At 39.6% G+C, this 15,072-nt stretch overlaps 1 long non-coding RNA gene across 2 annotated transcripts in view; it reads left to right on the top strand.

Annotated features, from left to right (window-relative positions):
• Positions 1-15,072, top strand: part of LOC116069201 — a 525,801-nt gene that overhangs the window by 464,026 nt on the left and 46,703 nt on the right. Inside the window, exon 1 of one of the 2 annotated variants that reach the window (XR_004109901.1) lies at positions 1,501-1,729. The exons of the other annotated variant lie outside the window; for it this stretch is intronic. This is a non-coding gene — a long non-coding RNA (uncharacterized LOC116069201). Of the gene's footprint in view, positions 1-1,500; positions 1,730-15,072 lie in introns of those variants that run through there. 2 annotated transcript variants of the gene reach the window in all.

Consider the following 15,072-nt stretch of genomic DNA (forward strand, 5'->3'; position numbering starts at 1 on the left):
TTTTTTTGTAAAGGAAATCAGATCAAATCAAGCATTGGGCTAAAGTCTGAGGAGACTGATTGTAGGATTTTATAGCTACTATTACAGTGCTGCTGAAGGATAATATTTGGAGTGTGCCTCAGAACTCTCTTTGTTACTTATCCTATGGGCCAAGAATGTTGCAGGTACATTTACCTACACGTCAGGGTTCTCTTAGGTGCCTTCTTTAAAAATGGCATTCCGCTGCAGTGAAACCTGGGGGAGTCATGTGCCCAGTGTTGGGAACTACGCTACTCCAAAATCAAGATTCTCATGGGCTCCAAAGGATGTCTTGTGCTCAGACTTAAAGTTACTGTGATGCTGTGTAGGGTCCCCTCAGAGAGTCTTTACTTTACAAACATCTTTAAAAAGGGGACTATGAGGATCAGAAAGAGAGGAAGAGACTCTTGCCAATATTCATAGAACCGTCTAAACAAAAGCAATATTGACAAAAAGGGAGAAAAGGCTGCTGTTGAGAGCTCAGTCACCCAGGTGTTGTGCTTGGACATCCATCATTCTGTTGCTTTAACACTGGTCCCAAAAGGACACAGTATTGTCTTGATCACTGGCCCTCAAGGGGTAGACTGACCTGACATTCTAAGGACAGTGAAAAAAAATCCAGCTTGAAATTTAGTAACAAAGTGGACCTTGAAAGTCATCTAGTATAAATAGTTCTGCATCTAATGGCCGCAAAGGAGGCTATGACTTCATAGGTCTCAATCACGTTGCTAATTCCAGAGACAGGAGGCAAACAAACTTCTTCTGCTTCTAGTTGTGTCTTCTTTCACTTAATGCCATAGTGGATTGGTTTTTATGCCGGACCACTGTGAACACTGGATAGGTTTGTATATTTCCAAGTAGAGATGCTGTTAAGTAGAGGAGTGTACTACCATGAACATCCACAGGTGAAGTGAAGGCACTGTGTGCACAAAGTCCTAGCTGGGTGTTAGATAGACTCAGAAGAGCTCAAGGCATAGCCCTGCAAACTGCCATATAACATTACCTAAAGAAAATCAGGCCTGAGTCAGACAGATGTGTGAAGTATTTCACCTTTTTAGAAAACCCAGTTTTTCATGAACCCATAGAAAAATTTGAAAGTCTCTAAAGAATGCAAACAACTATGCATGCCAGTGTTCATAAGGAGGAGGCATATATTGGTCAGTATATAGAGGCTAAGTATTACAAACATGGGTAACACCAACATGCTAGGATAGACACTCCCTTTAAGTTATTAGCACAATGAGCTCCTTAAGAGGACAAGACTCATCAAATGAAAATCATCTCATCAATTTTGAAGGAAATGTAAAAAGTCCTATAATCAAGTTTTTATTCCTATACATGTCTTTGTACTTTAAAAGCAAATGTGACTTTTCTCCTATTTAACAAAATTGATCAAATATTTGCTGCTGATGTTCCAGCTTTGATTACCTAAGATTGAAGATGATTAAGATCCTGCTTCCTGCCATGGTAATAGGAGACCTTGGTAGCTGAGGAGGTTGGAAGATCATTGGTTTTTAGATAGTCTTCTTGGGAAGAACTCTCCACTCCTCTTCCTCTCCTCCCCAGCACTAGTGCCGCCACCATATTCTCGCACAGAGCACAGATTGCTGCCCAGCTCCTTGGAGAGAGGCCAGTGCATTTGTCAGAATTGAAAAGTTTTGGAGCCAGTTCGAGGACTTTCTGGTACACAAAAGTATTGGCTGAAAATGTGGTAAGTATTAAATGGGATGTTAATTTTCATGAATATTTCCTTATGATTGTAGCTTGTGGTCATTGAGCAATTTAGCAATCACCATGTGGTCTGTTGGACACACAGCCTGGGTGAAGTTAAAAAAAAAAAATTAGCAGTCAGACAGTGGGGAGAATGCCAGAACTCAAATTTATGTTTTTTGTTGGTTTTTTTTTTCTGCTTCCTTCTTACCTTAGAGGATGGATGGATTTCTCTTCATTAAAAATTTAGGTGTCACCATATGCCTGGAATGTGTATCTATCTCCCATACCAATGTTCTTATACTTTCATAATCCCCAGACTTGTATACAGGCTCCAAGATTTCTGAGTCAGTGAATCTTTGCTCATTCAGTTTTTGCTTCTTCACATAGGATCCATAATCCCAAGATCTCTTATGCATAGGTTCAGAAAATACTCCATTCCACTCTTCATAATGAGAGATAGTTTAAAGAGTGACAGTATAGTAAGGAAAGAGATTCTGATACAAGGCCAACCAGGAAGGATACTTGTTTATTTAATGTGACTTGGACCTTAGTGTTTTCTTCCACTTTCCCACATCATAAGATCTCAATTTGCTTTCATAACACCAATGAGGCATCAAAGGGCAAGATCTCTCTTAAAATCCCTTCTTTCTAAAACCAATTTTAAGAGATGGAAATGAGTTGTCCAATATAGTGAGTTTTGGGATGAAAGATAAGTCCCAGTCACATCACCCTCCCCTGTCAGCACCTCCCCATACTGCCACCAGGAATGTGGATTGACAAAAAATATCCCAAATTTTTCTATGATTATCTTTCTATACTCTTGATAAACCACACCAAGGATGATTTCTGTGCTCACTGACTTATATTAAAATATGCTCTCTTGAACAGAGAATGAGTGAAAGTATTCCATGTGCTCTAAGATTTGATAGTGACACACAAATTTAATGTATCTTATGAGTGATTCCTCCGTGGTGTGTGTAGGAAGCAAATGGTGTCTGACATCACCCTGGTGAAAGTTTACCTGCCTACTCTCTTCTGCAGTTCACCCTGTCATCTTTGGTGTTAAGAGGAGACATTTAGCCTGGCAGTGGTGGCTCACTCCTTTAATCCCAGCACTTGGGAGGCAGAGGCCGGGGGATTTCTGAGTTCGAGGCAGCCTGGTCTACAGAGTGAGTTCCAGGACAGCCAGGGCTAGACAGAGAAACCTTGTCTCAAAAAAAAAAAAAAAAAAAAAGAAAAAAGAAAAGAAAAGAAAAGAAAAAGAAAAAAAAGAAAAACAGACTTTTGTCATTTCAACAGTTCTTACCACTTACTCACTACCTTTAACAGGAAGTCAAATAAGTAAAGATCACACAACACTGTCTTGAAGAATGAATGCCCTCCATACCTGATTTTTGCCTTCTGAGAATTAAATAATGTCTGAATCTAAGAATTTGCTTCATAAATGTCATTATGTATTTGTATGACCTAAAGCGGATTATACATATAATTAATATTATTATAGTAAAGTTCATGTCTATTTTATAAGCCTATTTAACTTATATATTATATAGAAATATATGAGCATCATATTTTGCTAATAATGCCAGGAAGCAAGTTGATTTCCATATAGTTCCCTATTTAAGTACTTGTGAGTTCTGATGAATGTCCTATAAACTGTTTTACAACACAACTCCTTCAGAGTATAAAGAGACATGGAGCTCCTGGATTCCTTTCTAGAAGGCTTGGATTCCTTTAACCAGAGATTTGTCTGTCCTACCAGTTTTAGATATGGCAGTATTGTCATTGAGACATCGTGACTGATACAGCTGTGTTCTCATCTCTTAGTAGAGCACCTAGTTTGATGTTCAAGTTTTAGTTAGATGATCTCTAGTATTCTTATAAGTTCCCTGTTCTTATCTGTCTTTAGCTGCAACATATGATATAAAGGCACAGATATGCTGTCTCAAATAGGGGTGGGTTAATAAGCTTTGAGTGTTTGGGTATACATAAATTATGGGGAGAGAGTTATTTATGAATAATAAATCTGACTCATTTATTCCAGGGCCCTGCTATCCACTTTCTCTGGGGTTCCTAAGATAGGCTATACAGAGTTGAACTTGCCTGATGAGTGCAGAATTACTCTCCATTGAAAAACAAGAAGATGCCTATTAAACATAAATCTTAGCAGGATTAGCAATGTTTAGTTTGGGATGACCAAAGGATAAGAGCTCCTGGCTGTGCACATCTAAGGAGTGTTTTTATTTGTGTTTGTCAAGAATGAACCTATAAGCAAACTACAAAAGGCTGTTGCCTTTTTACTCAGCTCTGGCTTGTGTTGCTGGGAGCCTTGTGGCATTCCTTCCTTAAAGCAGCATGAGAGAGCTGATTTTCATTTTATGTTGTGCTTGCGAGGCATTAGCATGATGTTCTAACACTTGTAAATGAATACAGCTCTTGCCTAATCTGTCATTTTAATGCCTTATAGATTTTATTTCACTCGATGTTGTACCAGATTCTCAATAATAATAATCAACGGCTTTGTTGTTCTCTGGCAGAAATTAAATTTCTGCAGTGAGTGTGCAACTAATAAAAGATGTTGCTTGAGGAAACAAAAAATAAATATGATGAATCATAAAAGTTAGTGGGGTGGGGGGACTTGCTCCTAGATGAAAGACAATTATGGACCTAGTGGTGAATTGTCTGATTCTCATCTTGTCAACAGCTTAATAACCCTCAGAAAGTATTTAGCCACCATGCTTATGTCTGAGCATTAACCTTGTGGACTTGATGTTTTCCCTGATTTCATTTGGAAGCATTAGTATAAAAGGTGAGCTATAAAACAGCCGTTCTCTTTGCTGTGCACCCCAGATCAGTTTGCCCACAGCTGCCAGTTTGCACACTTGCACATCCCTTTTATCTTGTCCCCTGTCACAAGCTATCCAGAAGAGCGGCATTAAAGGCAGCAGTGTGGGACTCCAAGTATTGGCAAAGGCTGTAAAGTGGAAAATAAACAGTGTGTCTATCATCAGGCTACAAGAATGCAGCCGTCATAGCTTGGAAATGACATTCAGTGGCAAGCAACTAATTGGTCACCAGCTTTGGAAGAAATATATTCTTCCAGACCTCTGTCACTTGCCATGTTCTTTAAACTCATAAAAAACCACCAGGTTGAAGTGTTGGCACTAACCTCCAAAAAAAAATAAAAGAAAAGAAAAGAAAAGAGAGAAAAGAAAAGAAAGAAAGAAAGAAAGAAAAAGAAACAGAGAGCAGTGCAGGCTGCAGAGCTGGGCAAGCACCTTGGAGACTGAGGATTGAAGACATTCACTGCTAATATTAAAAGGAGTTGTTTCTCCTACTAGAGCAGATTCGCCCCGCTGTCCACAGGTACCTTATGAGGCTAATACAGGTGTGAGATGAATGGAGTATGTCACAGAACACTTTCCTAAGAGCAAACCTAATGTGGTGACTGAGTTTTCACGTCTCTTTTTCCTTTTGTCCATCTTGGTGAGGTTGTGACATTAATGAGCTTTATACAAGAGAGAACATGTTCATATTCTAAAGGAAGAAGGACACTGGGGGAAGGGCTTAAACAAACATTAGCTAATAGAACTAAGGGTAATAACTAAGGTAATAGGAGTTTACGGACTGGATCTATAATAACACCATAATATTAAGTTCAAAAATACTGAATGGAAGATTTTTAAGATGTAAATGAAATTACCCAAGCATCCATACTTTAACACTAAATGTAGACACATCATCTAAGGAGAAAGAAAGAATAAAATCAACCTACCTACCCTCATATATCTATTATTTAAATGTATATCTCCAGAGTCTGTCTAACTTTCTTAATGATGCTTTCATATGCCAAACTAATACAGTCCTCATAGGACTAACCACTTGGTTACTTTAACACAAATGCGCATAGTCTAAGAATTAGAGGATAGTTTACAATCCTATAGACTAGGAGTTTTATAAATTTAACACTGCTGATGTGCTGGTGAGCCTTGCACATGCTGGCACTGATGGACATCACAGGAGTCCCAACCTGTGTGGCTGTGTTCTCTCATTTAATCTCAATTCGAAAGAGATATGCACTCTACTTATTGGCTGGGTTTTGTGAGCATTGCCGCAAGAAGAGGCTGAAGCCAACCTGGTTACACAGTGAGACCTTGTGTCAGCCAAAACAACACAACATCAACAAGCAACATCCACTGGACTCCTTTTCTTTATGGGCATATGCACATGGTACAAAGGGACAACTGGTAATGTCAGATTCTTACAGATGTGTGACTCTAACAGTGAAAATCGCATAAGCATTGACCAAGAGCAGTGCTGTGGTAGATGTTCTCATTGTTTTGGAAGGTTGTGAGCATACAGCCTAGCTGATGAGCATGGGAGTGTTCATGTCTATTATTCCTAGGAGGAGAGATTGAGTTTAGAGCTAGCTTGAACTAATATAGTAAGATCCAATCTCATAAGAAAGAGGAAGAGGAAGGAAGCACACACACACACACACACACACACACACACACACACACACTAAATTAGCATTCTACCAAACTTCCTTCCCTCTGTCCTTGGGCAAAGGTGGGGGTGGGGTGGGAGGGAATGGGCTCCAAGACTTCTACCTTCATCCTTATTTTCTTTTATAGTCAAGTATGCCTCTAAATTCCTTGCACATCGAGTCCTGTCTTGGCACTGGTTTCTGGAGGATCTTAAAATTCACATTTTTAACATAATAATAAAATTCACATTGTTTTCACCATTCAGTGTAAGCCAAATAGTGGGTTGCTGTGTTCTCTCATTTAATCTCCTCAATTCGCAAGAGATATGCACTCTATTCATTGGCTGGGTTTGTAAGCATTGCCGCAAGAAGAGGCTGAGGCCAACCTGGTTACACAGTGAGACCTTGTGTCAGCCAAAACAACACAACATCAACAAGCAGACCACAAAACCCAAAGACTTTCACTTCTTAAGGACAGGAAATTATCCATAAGGTAGTAGATTGCAGAGTTATCACATGGAGAGCGTCCTGTTCTGTTTTGCCACACAGCTCAGGGTCTCAACCACTAAATCACCACCTCCTTAGAGTAACTAGAAAGAGCACTGCCTTCCAAATCATGTAAAAATAGTCATTGTCTTTGTGCGTCCTGAGATATTGCTGTGGTTGAAAAAAGGAAGGGTTGGTTACACAGGCTTTATGGCTTTGTTGTAGGGAAACAGTTAAGTTGAGACACTGGAAATGACTGGTATGCAGGCTGTGCAGGTTTGCTTGGGAACTGGACACCCACAGGGGCCTGGTTCCTGTGGCTTCCAGCTTGAGCCATTGCTCAGAGCCCTGTGAGCACACAGGGAAAACCCAAGAACCGCTCCTGACTTTGTGCCCCCGCCCACCTGTGACTTGGAGCATTGGCAGGGAAACCCTGAGGTCAGAACAGAGCATTTGTACAAAAATGAGAAAAATAAATGTTCCTCTTTCAAGGTTTCTGTTTGACAGTGTTTGCTAGACAAAGTAGAATTTCACAGCAGCACAGGTCCTTAGCTCAAGAGGCACACTCGTCAGCAGTTATTTTACGTGCTTTCATCTGCCTTTGCACTTAGAGAAAGGAAGAAGAGAAATTTATCCACTCAGAGTGAGCTTTTTGCTAAACTTGTGTCTTTCTCTTGTTTGTCATGTTAATTACGTCCCAAACAACCCCCTTTCAGAGAAATCTGCAATCAAATTCCAAAGCCCCATCAGATGTACAATGGCTTTTAAAGTGGACTGGTTGTTTGGAGTAATAATGAACTCCATAGTATATTTACCTCGAAGTAAATGCAGATTCTGGTCCTTACTGTTCCTGCTCTTCACTCCTCCATGACCTGGTGCAGGCAGGTAGTTATTCTCTTGCTCTCTAGCTTCTGTAGCTGTAAAGAGGAGACAATATTTCTTCCTGTAGGGAGTACATAGACTATGCTATATGCCAGATATCTGATTCATATTCATAGTTAATGAAATATCAAATATCACATACTATCGTAGTCATATTTTAAATTTGTATACAAGATATGGGTTTGTTTGAATACTCCTTGTCTGGAGGGCACTTGTGGTTTCAGAAATACCCCAGAAAGCAGTTTTCTCCGCTATGACAGAATTTGTGGTTTTCACTGAATGGACATAGTATATATATCATGAAAGTGTAAGGAGACCCAAGGAGGGAGAGAGAGAAAGAGAATATGGTCTTTGTCCCTCCAGAGTAAAGTTGAAAACAGCCCTAAGAAACACAAATGTAAGTATTAGGAGTGTGGCCTACATACTGTAGGACATATGTATATCATCTGCCTTAGCTGTACACAGATTAAAAGATTATTAATTTGAGATGGTTTAAATAAAATGGTCCCCTAAAGGCTAATATGTTTGAATATTTCGTCCCTAGTTAATGGAACTGTTGGAAAAGGATTAGGCTGTGGCCTCTTTGGAAGATGTTACTGGGAGTGGGTTTTGAGTTTCAAAAACCCATACCAACCCCAGTGTCCCTGTTGTTCTGTTTGCTGCATTCGGATCAGGTTGGAAAGCTCAGCTACGGTTCAAGTACTATACCTGTCCCAATATAATGACAATGGACTAACCATCTAAAGCTCTAAGCAAACCCCCAAATAAATGCTTCCTCTGCAAAAATAGTCATGGTCAGAGTGTCTCTTCCCAGCAACTCAACTCCACTGGGTGAGAATAAGACTGCTAACAAAATTTAAGCCAAATTTGAAGTAAGCTTGATTTTATTGGGATGCAGGTTCACAGAAGAGAGATAATGGGGTAATGAAGGTGTACAGAAAAATCTCAATAACAAAACAAAATGAAACAAAATCCACCTTGTGCTTGCCATGTGATTAGAGAGGGCCAGGGAGGATCTGGGTGTTCTCAAAAGCAAGTCAGGGTCATGGGTTGGGCTAGACCTGGCTCTGGGCAACAGGCTGACTCTTATAGTAAATGGAAACTTACTTTTACTTTTAGAAACACAACATAATGATTGTTACCTTCAAAATGGAGACAGATAGGTTTCTCATGACCATGACAGACACAGCAGGACAAGGAAATTTATTTCACTGAAGTAAGAGAAATGTCATGTGAGAGGAAGAGGGACTAACAGGCCTCCTGCTTACATACTGTTGCTCACAAGCATCCTGTAAGAGTTTGGAACCACAGTGGAATCTAAACCTAGAGTCAACTGTGCAGTGGGAGTAGCTTTAGTGGGCCCCATAAGACCTAGTCCATCATTTCTGTACTCGCTGCCAAAAGACAACTTAGGAATGAGAAATAGTGAAGAGAAGGCTGTGAGTCCTTAACCAAGCTTTAGGGTGCACTTGGGAGAATCTCCATCAGCTGTCACTGTGCCCTACTTACACCAGCACTGCATCACAGTTCTGCTTTGAGGCATCTGTATATGACCACCTATCATAGCATTCCCCACTAGTCGTCAGCTCATTATAAACTAATATCACTTCTAACTAACTAAGTAAATCCTCTAAGTAAATAGGTGACCAACTTTTGTTTTGTTCTGGGCACTAAAGAGACAATGGGAAAGACAACATTCTTAACTGCAGAAAGGTCACTAGTGGCAATGTATAAATTTTATCAAGAATCACATTTGTGTGAGGTGGAATTTCAGGGTTATTTTGATTTGCATTTCCCTGATGACTAAGGATGTTGAACATTTCTTTAGGTGCTTCTCAGCCCTTCGAGTTTCCTCAGTTGGGAATTCTCTGTTTAGCTCTGTTTCCCATTTTTTAATAGGGTTATTTGGTTCTCTGAAATGGATGGAACTTGAGTATATCATCCTGAGTGAGGTAACTTGGTCACAAAGGAACAAACACGGTATGTATTCACTGATAAGTGGATATTAGCTCAAAAGTTTGGAATACCCAAGATTAAATTCACAGACCATATGAAGTCTAAGAGTAAGGAAGACCAAAATGTGGATGCTTCAGTGCTTTTTAGAAGGGTGAGCAAAATACTCACAGGAGGAAATATGGAGACTAAGTGTGGAGCAGAAACTGCTCTACCTGGGGATCCATCCCATGTACAGTCACTAAACCTGGACCTTATTGTGGATGCTGGGAGTGCTTGCTGATGGAAGCTTGAAATGCCTGTGTCCTGAGAGCCCCTGCCAGAGCCTGACAAATACAAAGGAGGAAGCTCGCAGCCAACCTTTGGACTGAGCTCAAGGGTCCGTGATGGAGGAGTTGAAGAAGTGACTGAAGGAGCTGAGGGGGTTTGCAGCCCCATGGAGGGAGCAACAGTGTCAACAGGGTAGACACCCCTGGAGTTCCTGGGGACTGATCCACCAACCAAAGAATGCACATGGAGCAACCCATGGCGCTGGCCACAAATGTGGCAGAAGATGGACTTGTTGGACATTAGTGGCGGGATAGAACCTTGGGCCTGAGGGTGTTCAATGCCCCAGTGTAGAGGAATGCCAGGGCTGGAGGATGGGAGTGGGTGGGTTGGGGAGCACCTTCATAGAAGCAGGGGGTGGGATAGGGGTTTTTGAAGGGGAGACCTGGAAAGGGGAAAACATTTGAAATGTAAGTAAAGAAAATATCCAATAAAAAAGAGAAAAAAGTCTTTATTTGGTAATTTTTTTCCCTCCCATCTCACTTAAATTCTGACTCTAGTTCCTTTGTGGCCTCAGTTGGAAAGGTGTGGGTTCTGTGCTCGTGCCATCTAGAATTCCTACTGCTGAAAATTAAAAATAGCTGTAGTGCATCTTTGTCATAACATACTACACCTGCACATAAACAATGTAACAAGTCTCAATTTAAACAAAATGAAAGCTTAGAGGATAAAAGGGTACTGAATACAGAAGCATGTGTAACTGTATGAAAATATACAACTAAGGACATTGTGTGAGCAAAGCAAGATAGATCCAAGGTGGCGTTCCTATCAGTTTATCTCATAACAATAGGACACACAGACTTTAAACCCTCTTGAACATTAGTTTCTGCATAATTAGGAGTCTGTCACCACCAGGTTTTAGCACACGAGTCAGCAGCATTTTAGAAGCTCCTTGCAATGAATTGTGAATCTATTAAATTTTTCTAGTTCTTTCCATGCTATTCTTTTTTCTTTAACCACAAAACACCCTAAAGATCATTTCTTTAATGCATTGCTGTGTCAAATCTGTATAAACAAGTATAAATGTTAAAAAAGTAAAGAATACTAATCAAGAGACACAAGGCATACACTGCTTAATAAATCTTGCCTTCAATTTATTTGTCTAGTATTACAATGGCAGAGGAGATATCAATTAATATAGGCAAAGAGGACCCATAATTTATAATTAACTGGCAAGTGGTTTGTAGCAAGCAGCAGCACCGAGTCTAATAGCCGGTAGAAAAATAACTAGTGTTGATTTGTCCCTCGGCAAATTAATAGAGTGCTTAGCAATGACAGGGTTACATAAAACTGCTAAATAAATAATCATCAGTGAGTTCGAGTGAAGCAGATCTTTAACAAGCTTAATCTGAACCTCTTGACATCTGTAGACTATGAAGAGATTAAATGGTAAGAGAGAGAAGATACAGAGCACACATTGTAAGCCTGCTCCACAACTGGATGAGATCATGTTCTTATGTAATGAGAAATAAAGAAACATTTTTATTGCAAAATTACATTGAAAAATGATTTTCATTATAATTAGAGGGAAATTATAAAAGATATATCATGGAAATGCTGGACTGGAATTCACCAGATGCGAATTTCACTACAACTCTTAACAATGAAAACACATCATTTTTGTCATTTTTGATCTATTTTTGCTCGTTTGCTTCACTTTTATTGCTCACCTCTGTTCATGCCAGACATCCCTGCTCATATGTCATGGCAGCCACAGCCATGAAGCTTATTTGGGGTTGTTAAAGTTGTGCAATAGAAGAAAATGAATGAAGGTTTGATACTTCACCAGTTCCCCCGTCTCCCCTGCCACTCCCAGTTGAGCCTGTGGACCCTAAAGTTTGGTCATAGATGTTCTATTACTCATCGTATTTGCTTTACACTGTTTACATTACTGTGAATTGTTCCTGTATTGCCTTGGGATTTTGTCTTTTAAATGACCTTTATTTCTAGATGTATTAACCTTATCATCCTGTCTAATTATTTTCACTGCACATGTTCTTGGTGGGGAACTCAAACATACCTTTCAATGCTACCCATATTCAATTAGACTCTCACAGAATCCTTGGATGCCTCAAACTTTAAACAAAAACCTGGTGTCCTGTGTAGTAAGCATGTATTTTCATCGGTGTTCATATCAGACAGAAGATGATGGCTAATTCTATGTAGTGCTGCTATAAGTAATTACCTGAGTCTGAACAATTTATAAGAAATAGAATTATTTTCTCGTAGTTCTAGAGATTGAGAAGTTCAAAATCAGGGCCTTTCCAGGTGCAGTGTGGCAAGAGCTATTTTCCACTTCCTCTTCAGCACCGTGAATGCTTAGTTCTCTAGAGAGAATAAAACTATGTGTCCATTCAGGACCGAAGGATAGAAAGGTAATGAGTAAAAATGCTGTACAGAGCCTCTCTTAGAAAGGCTCTAACCTCCTTTTGTGAGATTCAAGTACTCCTGACCTGCAGTCTCCAATTTTTACTAATGCTGTTGTGATGCTAAAGTGACCCTGTATGTTAAGAAGGACACAAACATCAAAACCATTGCCCTCTAGAATGTGGCATGGAAAGCCTTGAGCTTCTCCATGCTTCAGAGACCTTTGTTGAGCAGGGCACAGCCTTTCCTGGGCTCTTTGGAGTTCTCACTGAGTCCCTTTGTTCTGGGAAAGCCCCTCCTTAGGATTTTGCTGCTACACTTGCATCCTTGTGCTCCTTATTGGCCCAATCAGGCAAACTGAATTGTGGAGTTTTGTTGGTGTTGTTGTTTTGTTTTCCATTAAGATAAGCTAATTATGGGAATAAGACCAGTTGAACAAACCAGAGTCTTTTAAATAGGAACTGGGGCACTGGCACTGAGAGAAGAGCCATGTGAGTCCACGAGAGAACTTGACAAATTATTGCTGGCTTTGAAGATCCAGAAAGGGGTTTCCGTTCTCATGTGAAATCTTAACTAACAACCAAGACAGCAGGTAGAAATGAAGTATTGTCTGTCTTTACTGTGTGGGGTAACGTACAAGGAGGGACTCTGGAGGGACTTCAAATTCCCTGGTGATACTCAGAGTTACTGCTTTTCTGTGCCCCTGTCCCACATTTCCAGCATGCCTTGGCAAAGCACACCCTTAATTCTCTAAGAAGTTTAGGATTGCTTCTTGGCCCTTTGGTTGAGATCAAGTGTACTGAAAGAACCCATTAGACACATATGAGAAACTGACCTCAAGAGGGTAATGAAATAATCTTTTACTATGTCTTTCAAACATAATTAATGAGGATGGCTTTGGTGATAGAAAAGGAAGCTTAAGTCAAGGACACATCTAGGGACTGGAGTTACAAACAGGAATTTTCTCTAGGTTCTCCAGAAGGGAGATCATGCTGCCATTATTTAATTTAACTTCCTAATATCTCTGTCAGATTCCCATGGCCAGTAGACTTCTACTGCTCTGTCTCCAGGCCACCTGGTTCAAATGTCTGTCTGAGGTTCTGAAGCTATAAGCTTGTGTTGTCTTTAGCCACCAAATCCTTGACTTTTGTGAAGGCAAGGCTAGGAAATGAATGCTGCTCTTTAGCACTGCTCACAGTCAGCTTCCTTCTCTGATGTTTGATTTCTATATTTTCCTCAAAATGATCTTTTGTAATAAAGATTTGGCTGTAACACCCTTCAATGCTATACCATTTAATGATTTCCACAATGACTAGAATCCAGTTGTACTGCTGAGTCATGGTACACAATGCCCAGAGTTAAGTTTCCAGCTTTGAGTCTTATTTGTCTCTTCTTCAATTCTCATTCTGCAAAAAGAGTTTCTACACTCGATACAACCTTAGTTTAACTGCAGATTCTGGAATGTCCCACAAACATAGCTGCATGCTTGTTTACCTTGGTAAGCTTAGCGAGGCACTGTTTTTCCCAGCTTCTTCCCAGCATACCCACCACACACTCCATTCTTCAGGGCTCAGCTGAAGGGTAAAATTATGGCTAGTCTGATGATGTTATCTGCTTCATTGATTTTGCTCCGATACTTTCTATTTCCTTCCTTCTGTTTAATTCACTTTTTAATGTGCATCTTGTTTTTATTTCTTAAGGTATAAGCTGGGTTTTATTGATTTAGATGTCTATGCTGTTTTTAAATATGGGAACTTTCTGTTAAAATGTCCTTTTCCCAATTCAAGTACTACTATACTGAATTCTGCCAGTTTTGATATATTATGTTTTTGTTTTTATTCAGCTCAGATGACTTTTTAGTTTCTTTTTATTTTCTTAACTTATGGTTTATTTAGAATTCTATTAAAATTTCCAAATATTTGAGAACTGATAATAAATCTTACTGTTTTCATTTTCCAACTTAATTTTGTTGTAGTTAAAAAACATGCTTTTCAAGGCTTGAATTCTTTTAAATTTATGGGAACATATTTTGTATCCTGGATTATGAGCTATCTTGGCGTTTGGTGTTTATATGAAAAGAATATGTATTCTCAGGTGTATTTTCCTCTGTGCATAAAATAGGTCAAAGTCATTATGTTCTTACAGATTGTTATTCTATCAATTATTGAGAAAGGGATTTTGAACTCTGTCTCTCTCTGCCTCTCTCTCTCTCTTTTCTCTCTCTCTTTCCCTCTCTCATCCTGAAATTTTGAAAGTCATTTGTCAGGTACATGAACACTTAGAGTACCCATAATGTCCTTCTCATTATAAACTATTAATATTCTTTACCCCAGTGACTGCTCATCTGCTTTAAGAGCAATAACAGTTCCTCAGGCTATATCTTGGTTAGCTGTATAATGGGAGGGTTTATTCCCCCTATGTAGTCTGAACTAGCCTTATCAATTCATCCTTTTGTTCTGCCTGTCCTGTGTGGGATGCCTGTGCCACCCTGCTTGGCTTAGAGTGGGGGATATCTATCTATCTATCTATCTATCTATCTATCTATCTATCTATCTATCTATCTATCATCTATTTAGTTTTCTCCTCATCTCAGTGTATCTGGCAGTCTTCAGCACTATGAGTGTAGGTATTCCATATGGATTTTTTTTTAATTCCCTTCCTGATCTTTTGTAAATTTTTACTACATTGCTCACAATGCTTAAATTTGAAGAGCATTACTTTGACAGATTTTTGAGAGACTTCGGAGCAGGGTTTGAACCAAGACCTGGATGGCTCCTATTGTGAAGCAATGACTCCAGTCTCCTTTTCATTATGTTCTGGACATTATGGGGTATTCC

Source organism: Mastomys coucha, unplaced genomic scaffold (assembly GCF_008632895.1).
Source record: "Mastomys coucha isolate ucsf_1 unplaced genomic scaffold, UCSF_Mcou_1 pScaffold22, whole genome shotgun sequence".
In the NCBI taxonomy this organism is placed as follows: domain Eukaryota; kingdom Metazoa; phylum Chordata; class Mammalia; order Rodentia; family Muridae; genus Mastomys; species Mastomys coucha.